The sequence below is a fragment of the Stomoxys calcitrans genome, chromosome 5 (genome assembly GCF_963082655.1).
Source record: "Stomoxys calcitrans chromosome 5, idStoCalc2.1, whole genome shotgun sequence".
Classification (NCBI taxonomy): Eukaryota; Metazoa; Arthropoda; class Insecta; order Diptera; family Muscidae; genus Stomoxys; species Stomoxys calcitrans.
The window spans coordinates 61,677,348-61,689,588 of NC_081556.1; the positions used below are offsets into that span (position 1 = coordinate 61,677,348).

Genomic DNA, 12,241 nt, shown 5'->3' on the forward strand with positions numbered 1-12,241 from the left:
ATGCGCATGCAACATTGTGAAATAGCGAAACGATCGGTAGAACGGCGAAAATCCTATTGGGGGATCCAGATCATGAGAAGACGAGGCTATTACAGAAAGGAAGTAAGAAGGAGGTTAGTATAGATATTGGTATCATAACGTGACAAATGGGACTACGAACTCACTTATGTAAAATCGGTGCGGCAAGTGATAGCATATATTGTTTCCTTTGTCATTGCCCGGCTTTCGCGTCCAACAGATACCGGCACTTAGGTGGAGACACAATGGCACCCATAAACCAACTTAGGGGAGTGGTATTGAAAACAATTAAGGATTTTGTAAGTAGCACGGAATTCCTAACTTAAAATTTTCTTTTTAGAAGTTACTTTATAGTTTTTAAAGTGCACAACAAGCCGATTACTGTCTCAGGTGTATGTCCATAGTGGCATGGGCGGACTAATATCTGCACCCTCTATTCAATCTAATTTTAATTTCATTTAGATTGCATTGCAGGTTATTTTCTGACTATAGACCATTTCGTTCAATGGTTTCTATTTAAAGAATAGCACAGCAAAGAACTTTTAAAATATTTAATATTGAAAATTTTTGAAAAAAAAAATCTTTTTCCTAAGCCCCTTTACCGAAGAAAGCCGGATTTAATAATTTTAGCATAAAATCGCACCTGCTGTCGGAAAAAGTAGAATTGTTACCATAAATTTATTTTTTAAATAAAGAAACCATCAAATGCAACTATAGATTAAAATGGATTCCAGAAATTTCACTCCTAGGAATTTTGAGAAATTTTTTTTCTGATTTTTGGTATTTAAAAAAATTGCCGGCTTTCGATTTTTCCCCAAAACATGACGGGAAAAATTGTTGTAACTGGTTTCAGTCTTTCCTAACTCGAGCTAGGATAGCTCTATTCATGGGTATTTTTCGCCGTTAATGATTTAATGCAATTTTTTTAAAGACTGAATCGCAATGGATTTTTTAAAAGAAAGTAAATGCATTTTTAATAGAACTTAGAATGAACTTTAATCAAATATACTTTTTTTACACTTTTTTTCTAAAGCAAGCTAAAAGTAACAGCTGATAACGGACAGAAGAAAGAATGCAATTACAGAGTCACAAGCTGTGAAAAAATTTGTCAACGCCGACTATATGAAAAATCCGCAATTACTTTTTGGGCAACCCAATAATTTTTTTAAATGATACAATTTTTGTGATTTTTTTTAAACGAGAAGTTATTAAAAGTTATTTTAAGCCAAATTTTCCTGCAAAAAAAAAATTTATAAAATTGTTTCAAAGCATTGTTTCTTAGATAATTCTATATGAATTTTCTCTTAATTCTTGTTTTATTATTATTTTAAATAAAATGTTATCTGTAGAAAAACTTTTCCAAACAAAAATTAGGAATATTTAGTAATAAATTATTTGAATTACATCAGCAATGAAATGATAAATGTTAAGGACTCCGAAACACAATCTTATAACCCTGAAATGATTACCCAGATTAATTTCGTTGATACGGAGCTCATAGTGATTAAGAGACGAAAAGTCTAGTAGAAATTTGTTAGTTTTGTTGGCTTTGGGACACAGTGAAATTTTGAATTTGAGCACAGTGAAATATTATTTAAAACATTTTAAAATTTACTTTTTGAATTTTTGATTTTCTTCCAAGAAAACCTTTTTACAATGAAAAGATTTTGCGAATAATGATTTCCTTATGTGTTATGTACGAAAATCTTTAATGAAATTTGACGAGTCAAATTGCATGTTCTCGAATACCCAGGTTTTTCACGATTACTTTTTTGAAAAACTACAAAAATATCACTGACAACATAATACTTTTATTAAAATGTTATCATAAATGATGGGACTTCCCCAATGAATAAAATCAGAAAGTCTTTTTGCTTCCAAATCTATTATCAATAAAAATTAATCGTAAAAAATATTAATTTTCACTATGAAACACGAACCAATATTAGTGAGGAAATGTGTTAAAATAATATTAGGCCGAAATTTACAGCAGTAGTACAGTACCAACGACTTTCAAAATCTGTGTCAAGTATGATCTGATTCGTTCTGCAAATGCAAATTTTGCCCATGAATATTCCACTAAGGAACAGGGGCAAACTTCTCAGATATCATTGAGTGCAGTCGGATTAAAGTTTAAGCTTAATGATAATGGGCCTACACATCACACACATCCCCATGTACATCAGTACATGGGGAAAACCACCGCTGAAAATTTTTTTCTGATGGTCACGCCAGGATTCGAACCCAGGCGTTCAGCGTCATAGGCGGACATGCTAACCACTGCGCTACGGAGGCCTCCTCTGAATCGTTATATATACTGATATAAGACTCCTTAAATATCGATAGCCCGATATGACGCAATCAAACCCCGATTTGATTGTTGCAAAATAATTCAAATACGAACTGTATTAATAAAGGTAAATTTTTACCGGAATGCATGATGTGGGTACCCAAGATTCGGCTCGGCCGAATTTAGCACGCTTTTACTTGTTTTTCTTTTGTTAAGAGGTTATGATTTAGATGCGTTTGAAGTGAAATTTAAACAATATTTTTTTGTAAAAAAATTGGAAAACCCGCTCGAGTTCTCAAAACGCAAAGCTCATACCTCATATTTGGGTTGTTGTTGTTTTACTTTATATCTTCCCTAAACTCATGCAAAATATTCGTGGATCCAAACAAAAATTGTAGCCTCCACAATCTTTGCTCGAAATGTGTATTTTGGGTTCTTTCTTCCTTTGTTGTTTAAGGAATCTTTACTCTGCAAAAGAAAAGAAATAAAGAAAATTCATTTGTTTTTTTTTTAAAAATTTTTTAATTTGAATTTCTTTTTCAGAAAATTGGAATTTCTTTTTTACATATTCATACCTCTGACATACCGATCTGGATCACATTCAAAAAAATAGTTGGAGAGGTTTACGAAAACTCACTGTTTCAAATTTCATCGAGATCGGATGAAAAATGCTCCTTTTATGGGTTCAATACTCTACACATGAAGGATATGTTGGGTGTGCGTACAACCCAAACACAAACACAAAGAGTAATAGTAAACTCAAATTCATGACTACTTTCCAAGAATAGGGATAACATAACAGAAGCAAACGACGATACTGTTTGTTCTAAAAATAGACAATGATGTTTGTTTGCCTTTAGCCGCGCACGTTATAAAAAAGTTTTTGGCTGAGTTGGTTGCACATCTGACTTGCAAACGAGAGATCCCATGTTCGGTTCAAACCCCACTGGCGGCAAAAGGTAAATGTAGAACTAATATGGAAAAACAGAAAAAAAAGAGTTTAATAAAAGACCAACAACATTTAAATGCAAAGTAAAAATAAGCAAAAAACCGAGACATTTTTCTTGTAATTTAAGTGTAATTATAAGTGCTAATAGTAGAAGTGATAGGTGATGCCCTCTTCGCCAATGACACGCCGTGTAAATTTGAAAGCGAGCGCGTATGTCTTTGGAATGCCTCCAGACTTCTCTGCAGGCATTATAAAAAGCCTGCTGCACACCTCTTTCCGCCACTGGGATGAAATACAAAAAGAGATTTTGTAAGTAGCACGGAATTCCAGAATTCGATTTTTTTCGAGGTAACTTTTTAGTATTTAGAGCGCAAAACAAGCCGATTACTGGCCAAGGTGTACGTCGTAGTGGCATCGGCCGGATTTAACACCGCACCCTGTTTTCAACCTAACATAACCAAACATTTTTTTGTATTTCCGGTCAAAAAAAGTATTTTTATCTTTTGAGAAAAGTTGCTTAAACACCTTAACTATTACTTTTTGTTTTATAAAGAGGACAAAATATGTCAACTTAAACGGGTGTCATATGTATCAAAATTATGGCAAATTGCTCCTAATTCTCACGCAAAGCCCAGACCCCCTTTTGGGTCAATGTTTTTTTTTTTTTTACTTCATATTTCCGCTAAACACATACAAACAATGTTTGCACCATACAATATTTGTAGCATCCACAGCCAATTTACTAAAAAATGCCGATTTTGAAATCATCTTTGACGGAAATGGGTAATTTGGCGATTTTTGTGAAGAAAATCGACAAAATTTATTTTTTTTTTGTTTTCTAAGGATACTTTCCAGAAAGAGTTTTTTAAAATATATCTCTTCGTTGCTTCCTTAAATTTTTTTTATCTGTATTTTTTTTTCAGATAATTGTAGCTTTAACTCAAACTCAACTAGTTTTTTTCGATTCTATCCCATTGTGCAACGTCCCATTGAGATCATCAATGTTACCCGCCATATGCTCTACAGCTTCTACCATTCCCAAATTATAGCACCATGCGTTTAGTCACCGAAAACTTGCAGATGATCGTTGAAGCTGCTGAATCCGAAAGAATGATCATGAAGTTGTTTAGTGTGCTTTTGCCATTATTGGATTATAAACTGCCCTTGTATGAGGGGGTGTGTACGTTATTTTGTTTATAAATAAATGCGCACAAATCACGGCTCTGTGAATCACCCCCTTGTAGCAGTTTCTTAAAATGCGATTGTAAAGCGTAGCCCAAGCTTAGGCATTGGTGCTTGTGTGTTGTGCTTGTTCGCTTTTCGTTAGGTAAATCCAACTGAAAAGACGTGGGTAAAAGCAGTTTTAAACACTCGCACCATATTTGAGACCAGCTAGATGTATCTACCAACCATTCTCTGCGCCGAAATGTTTTGTATGTCCATCCCTGCGGACACTGAGCTAAGAGCAATAGTCATTTCAAGTTTATTCGTCTAGTCTTTAGAATGTGGAACCTTTTATACCTTCAGTTGCAGTATAAGTTCATTCCATTCCAATTTCTGGTGTCAATTTCATATAATATTGGAAACCTTTTGACGCATATTGTGATCAGAAGATCACAAGAAATTTATTTTTGCCATATGTGGCGGGTATTCCTTTTCGAAAGAAACTGCTGTTGTTAGCTTGTGGGATCAACCTTAGCTTTCATAAGGTTTTCTCTACGAGTTCTAAGTACATTTATGACAAATGAGCACGCTATAAACTATAGGTCGGTAGACGGAAGGCCAGAAAACTCTAAAGTGCTAATGGGGGGTTCTAACCAAGCCATAAACGCCCACTAATGGTGTGTTGTCTGTGAGCTTCTCATACAGCTCGACTCCCTCCTCTTTGGGAGACAAATAATGTAAAATACATGAATTCAATGGCCAGTCGTACATTTAAAGACATTTGCGAATAAAGCTGACAGGAATCCTATATCAGCATGTCTTCAGTATCGAATTGATTTTTTTCTCATTTCTATCTCAATAGATATGCAGCCAAAAAATTAAATATCGATAGTACCATCGATATATTGCCAGCTCTATTGTAGACTGCCTCTTAAACCTAACACAACCTAACGAACAGGCACGCACCCCCAAAAAATGGGGGTTATAAAATCTTTATGTTACATTGTATTATATGTAAGGGAGCAATATATTCCTGATCCTCTTGACATTCTATATCGATTTAGACGTGTCTGTCGGTCAGTGCAAATCCGGATGGTATTTGACGGATAAAGCAATCCACTTGATTTTTCGCACAGATGCTTCTTATAGTAGTGTGTTGCAGATTGCAAATAGGCCAAAGTGATTAGCCCCTGATTTGCCTTTTTGAATTCAGAATGTGAATTACGTTTACGTTACAAGCCCCCAACACCGGCGCTCAATATAGCCGGGAGATGTCCATAAGAAGAAAAAAGCCTCTTATAACCTGATTGGACTTCATGAGCCCAAGAAGACATTCAGCATGTGCTTTCTTCAAAATAATCCTCAGCATGATTGCTGTAATAATGTTCAAAATTTTCGCATAATACTAGGTATTGAGTTTTTGGTCCGGACGAACTTAGCGCTTTACTTGTTAAGTTTCATATGTTCGTTGAACAAGCGAATGGCCAGCTAATCATCGAAATCAATGAGAGAATCACTTGCGTGTTGTTGGAAAGACACCCACAAGATGCGATGATAATGACGATGGCGATGATGCTGTTGATATTGATGTTTATGGGTTGCTTTTTTTCACTGCTAAATTGAAAAGATTTATTTAAATATAGAATATCTCTTTTGAATTTTGATAAAGAAACAACAATTCAACAGTAGCTGACAAAACACTTTTCATCCTTCTGTTTTGTCCTTATAAATTAATCCATACACGTCTGGAAACCGATTTCTTCGTGTGACTTTGATGAAACTTTAAATGCGTTCGTATGTTTGCCATTTAACAACTAAAATTGGTTATTAGGTGTCGGAAAAAGCCTACGTTTTTACTGGCAACAAAATCAGTGCATTTTTTGTAATATTTATCGCCTAATGAGTTGACCACGTGAATGAATATCGCTAGAATGGATAGAAATGGAGGCCAACGTAGCAAGCAAAGATGATTTCAAAATCGCCATTTTTTATAGTAAATTGACCAAAGGGTGATCTTGGCTTACAGGGCGAACATCTCACATATCAATGAGTGCAGTTCGATTCAAGTTTTAAGCTCAATGATAAGGGGCCTCCTTTTTATAGCCAAGTTCGAACGGCGTGTCGCAGTGCGACACCTCTTTGGAGAGAAGTTTTACATGGGATAGTACCTCAGAAATGTTGCCAGCATTAGGAAGGGAGAACCACAGCGGAAAATTTTTTCTGTTGGTCTCGCCAGGATTCGAACCCAGGCGTTCAGCGTCATAGGCGGACATGCTAACCTCTGCGCTACGGTAGCCCCTGTTCCTTAGTGCAATGTTCATGGGCAAAATTTGTATTTTTTGTTATTGTGATCTTGGCTTTTCGTGAGAACTCGCAGCAATTTTCCAATTTTTTTTGATAAAAAATTGCCTATTTTGTAGTACATAGAACATCCGGTTAAATTGACATATGTAGTTCAAATTTTACTTAAAACACATCTTTAAAATACCTCTCTTTGCAAGCAACTTTTTAAAATAGCGACTAAGCGAGGATTTTTGAGCACTATGCAGCAAAAAGCAATTTTAAAAATCGGACCACAAATGATTTGGCAGCCCGAACCAGTTTTCGAAATGCCGGAGTGAGCCCCAGTCAAGAGGCGCTCATTAACATCTGAGCTCTAACCATTTAAAATTCTCATGACGTTCTCAAACGTCAGATTTTTTACAAGTTTTTTCGATTCTATCCCACTGTATGTCTGCCGTCCTAAAGTCCAAAGCTTGTTCATTTGTGGTATATGGGCCTATTGTATTGCATTGTTTGGTTTTTTGAGCCAGGGCCCGCTCTGCTGCGTTTTCATTGCAATATAAGGAGCAAATTTTTACCATGAAAATTTATATTCTACTATTTAAGAGCATTTTGTAAAATACCACACTGCGAGATTTCAAGAATTTGGAGTAGGGTCATCGCAACAAACATTAGTTCTCAGATTTAAATATCATATTAGAATTCGTTTCCTAAATTCCTTTCACTTGGTATCCCCATTGTCATAACTATGATGTTTTCCTATTCTTGTCCCATTTGAGTCGGTAAATACGTCCGTTTTGGGTATGGGCGGCCACCCAAACATTTAGACCTATTGACATAGTAAATATGTCACTTTTGGTGGTGTTCTTGGAATCGGTTTGCCACTCAGATATTTGGCTTTTAAGTAGATATAAAATTCTTATACTATTCTCAAGTATTTCTTATTTGATTCCCATATTTAGATGGCCTGTTTGGAGGGTGTTTTGCGGATCTTAGCGACAAGGTTGGTGCCAAACGAAATCGCGATCTAGGAAACAAGTCAAATGCTATTACAAGCAAACACATTTTCTCTGCCTATCTTTAAAAAAGGGTTTTTTGTTTTTATACCCACGACCGAAGGATTTTGTCATTCCGTTTGCAACACATCGAAATATACATTTCCGACCCTATAAAGTATATATATTCTTGGTCGTCGTAAATATCTAAGACGATTTAGCCATGTCCGTCTGTCTGTTGAACTCACGCTACAGTCTTTAAAAATAGAGATATTTAGCTGAAACTTTGCTCAGATTCATTTTGTTCATAGGCAGGTTAATTTCGAAGATGGGTTATAATGGACTATATCTTGATCTGCCGATTAAAAATCTAAGCCCATAAAAGCCACATTTATTATCCGATTTTGCTAAAAATCGTGTCCTATATGGTTCAGATCGGTCTAAATTTGGATATAGCTACCAAAAAACAATATTATGTTCTACAAAATTGAACAGTGACTTGTATTTATTAATGTCCGTGCCGAGTTTGGTCCAAATCGGAACATATTTCGATATAGATGCTATGATTGCAAACGTTATAAATTTTTCATCGGATTAAGACAAAAGGTGGTTTACATAGGTGGTGGGTATCCAAAGTTCAACCCGGCCGAACTTAATGCCTCTTTACTTGTTCTATTTGTAATAGAAACAGAGAAGCCTACGGTCTGCAGCCGATAATATCCGATTGTATGAATAGTATTTTTTCTTAAACAATTCGCTTTATAAAAAAGGGTGTAAAAGTTAAAAGTAAGAGTGAAATAGAGTATGAATCTTATCTTAACATTTAGTCAAAAAACCCAAACGGACAAAATAGGACACCAATGAAAGGTTTTTGTAGAAGAGTACAAATTTGTAATTACATTTGAGGTGAAATCGACACGCAAATAACTTCCACACACGTTGTATCTTTAGGATTTGGATTTGAAAGTAGAGGTAAGGTTGTAGGTGAGTGGATGGAGGCAATAAATTGGTAATTTGTCATTCGATTTCGATGATGAAATTTGGCACAATGAGTTCTGGTAGACACCTACCCATTTCTCTGAAGTGTGGTTCAGATCGATTTATTTATATTTGGATATAGCTGCCCTATAGACCGACCGCCCGATCTCCTGATATAGGGTATTGAGGCCATAAGAGATCCATTTATTACCCGAATTCAATGAAATCTGGCATAGTGTGTTCTGGTAGACCTCTTCCTATTTCTGTGAAATGTGGTCCAGTCTAACTAAATCCGTTTTAATGAGATCAGAAGGTCAGGTTTATAAACAAAGAATACGAAGCGTTGGGTATTTACCCGGTAGAAACCCATCTCTATACACAGATAATGATAAAAATGTGCATACCTAAAAATCAGATTCAGATTTTTACAACCTTACTAAACATATCAGTTTCTTAATTCCTATGCTATTGCTCATTAGAAATTAACTACATTATTAATCTTGTGGTTTCTTTATTATGCTTACAATATTATTTATAAGTGCTTGCTTTGGAAAGCACTCTCCTTTATCGCATAATAATACCCCAGAATCCATTCTTCACAGAATTGTTTAATTAAATTTCTATGAATTTGTTTTCCCGGTTTCTACATTAGCATTCCAATGGTTGCTGCTTTTAATATTCTTTTACCTGGCCCACGTCCTATGCCAGCGCTCGTTTTGTTTGTGTCATTATTGATATTTTTCTACTTAAAACATCCGCACACGATCGCTAGCCAACACTGACTATTACTCAATGAAACAAAGCTCAGGCGCTGACACTTCCTGCCAAATAGAAGAGACAGAAGAGATAAACAAAGCAAACGAATCATTTCTTGATGTAACAACGCTTCTTTTACTGTAAACAAAACATATTTGACTTAAAAGAATTTTGATATTCCACGTCAACGTGAATAATTTAAGATAAACTTTAAAAGTGGGAGGAAATGTTAGACTGCCACAAAAAAAAAATACTACAATACTAACCTAATAATTTGTTTGTGGCAAAGATATTCCAAACGTTATAATTTTTCTTGTAGATTTATATATATTTATGTGTTTATCTTATTGCAGATTTCCCAATACTACATTCAGAATAATGGAGAAGATCTTTAACGGATTTTAATGAGGTATGTACGAAAGTAAATGTAGTATTCAATCGATATCTTGAATAGCTTACAGACAGGGATGTCCACCCCTATACGCTAGAGTTGAAAGCCAGTCACAGGTATTTATTCTTATTCTCTTTTTTTTTTGCCCACCAACATAGTATGGGGGTACACTAATTTCGAAATCGAAAAAAAACTAGTAATAAATATGCCTTATAAGAACGGGGAGAGATTTCTCTTTGAAATTTGGAATGGTTAGAGCTGAGGTGCTAGCGACATCGTTCGCCATTTCAAGGCCCAATGTCCTCAATTGGCCCACCTCGATATTTCTATATTTTGTTCGGGCTGCCAAATCGTTGTGTCCCGATTTCCAAACTGCTAGCAATTTTGATCTAGACCTGCTTCGCATTTTGCAATTTTACATTCCCCTGGAATGTGTAAGGTAGTTCCTAGTCTCGCAAGCTCATCTGCTTTACAAATCCATGGGATATCTTTGTGGCCAGAGCAGGTAAATTTTGAACTTTTCAACCATCTCGTTGAGCGATCGCGACAGTCGAGTGCGGTTTTTGAATTCAGAAATACATTGGGATGGCTGTCTGTGAAGATATTTATGTGAGTTATTACATTATATCTAAGCCAATATCCCACATATTTAATCGCAAGGATCTTCACTTGATACACTTTACAGTGGTCGGGTAATCATCTCGATATGACCAAGCTTAGTTCATCAGAGTACACCCCAAAGCCCAGTTTGGAAACATCCTTACAAAAATCTAATCTAAAAAAAAATGTATAACCCATCTGATAACATCTGCCGAGTTCCATCGAAATTGGTTCACACATTGTACTTATAGGGTAGGTGAAGGGTATTATACAGTCGGCACCGCCCGACTTTTGCCCTTCCTTACTGGTTTCATATTATAATACTAAAATACTTTCTTTTAACTTTTGGTTTTAACTATTAAAATCAAGTTACAGTTCTATTCGATTGCTCCTGAGCTCACGAGCGGATTTCGAACAGCTGACACTCGAATATGCACTCGTTAAAGAATGCCATAATCTCGAATTTCGATAGTGCTTATTCGATAACGTTTGCGGTAATGCCAAAACAAAAGTTTTCGACCAATTTTACTCGTTCACATATGCGGTCATTCGGCCCTTGGTACTAAAAATTTCTTCGCCAGGTGTAAGGGTGGATTGTGCATTAATCAATGGAAGGAGGGGCTTTTAACAGTGTGCGGACCGACACACTGATCCAATCCTTAGATTAGAACCGGGTGGACCCGGTCCTTAGAGACTGGATAAACCATATGCTTAGGAACAGGTAGATAAATTGTTCGTCCCATGGCATAAATGAACTGAATTGGAAGTGTGACATTCAGGAGCGTACTGAGAAGGCTCACAGATGTTGGGCACTATGTAGACGGGCCGCAGGCTCGAAATGGGGCCTGTATCCGAGGATAGTCCACTGGCTCTACTGGAGCGTGATTAGACCAATACTTACTTACGCCTCCGTAGTTTTATGGACTGCTATGGAGAAAAAGTGCAACATAAAGACCATGCAACAGGTTCAGAGAACATGTTGTCTTGGCATAAGCGGAGCGATGAGGACCACGCCCTCTGGGGCACTGGAGATTATTCTAGATATCCGACCCAGTGGCATACAGATTGAGTGTGAGGCAGCCACTGCGGCTATGAGACTTAAGGCGATCGGAGAATGGATTGAGGATGGGAGCAGCTCATACCATCGCGGAATATTCGAGGCGACGATAGGAAATCTGGAAGGAAGGGAAGAGGTTTCCGATCGGATGCCTGAGATGAACCTTGAAGTCGAGTGCGAGGCACTGCTGCCAGAGGCACAGTCTTGGATTGACGGAACCCTAGTATTGCCATTTGAAAGATCATGCTACAGGGATGGATCAAAGCTAGAGGACAGAGTGGGCCTGGGGGTTTGCATTGAGAACCTAAGGACTGAGATCTGTTTTAGACTGCTTGACCATAATACGGCTGCTTGACCATAATACTGCAGGCGGAGATTCGGGCGATCACGGAATGCGTGAGTGGTGTGGTGCTAACGCGAGGGCGTCGAGTGTGAACATCTTTACCGACAGTAAAATTGCCATAAGGGCAATAACAACCAGGACGATAAGGTTACGAACAATCTTGTAGTGTAAGAAGGAGACGAACGCCTTCTCTGACAATGGGAAAATCCGCATCGTTTGGGTGCCGGGCCATAACGGAGTAAGGGGAAAAAAAGGGCAGACGATTTGGCGGTGAAAGCCAGAGGACAGCCGTCAATAAAATTGGTTAACCCGAAGCCTTTTGGGTCGAGTTCCGAATGAAGGAAGTGGGCGACGAATGCGCATGCAACATTGTGGAACAACGAAACGGTCGGTAGGACGTCGAAAATCCTATGGGGG

At 37.0% G+C, this 12,241-nt stretch overlaps 1 protein-coding gene across 7 annotated transcripts in view; it reads left to right on the forward strand.

Moving 5' to 3' along the window:
• The window catches only part of LOC106091156 (dnaJ homolog subfamily B member 6), a 138,210-nt gene that overhangs the window by 52,574 nt on the left and 73,395 nt on the right, over positions 1 to 12,241 (forward strand). For 5 of the 7 annotated variants that reach the window (XM_059368694.1, XM_059368700.1, XM_059368696.1 and 2 more), the window contains one exon: positions 9,787 to 9,842. The gene's annotated coding sequence lies outside the window, so the exon portion shown is untranslated. Of the gene's footprint in view, positions 1 to 3,046; positions 3,268 to 9,786; positions 9,843 to 9,921; positions 9,941 to 12,241 lie in introns of those variants that run through there. The other 2 variants (XM_059368699.1, XM_059368702.1) reach the window with 2 other exon arrangements.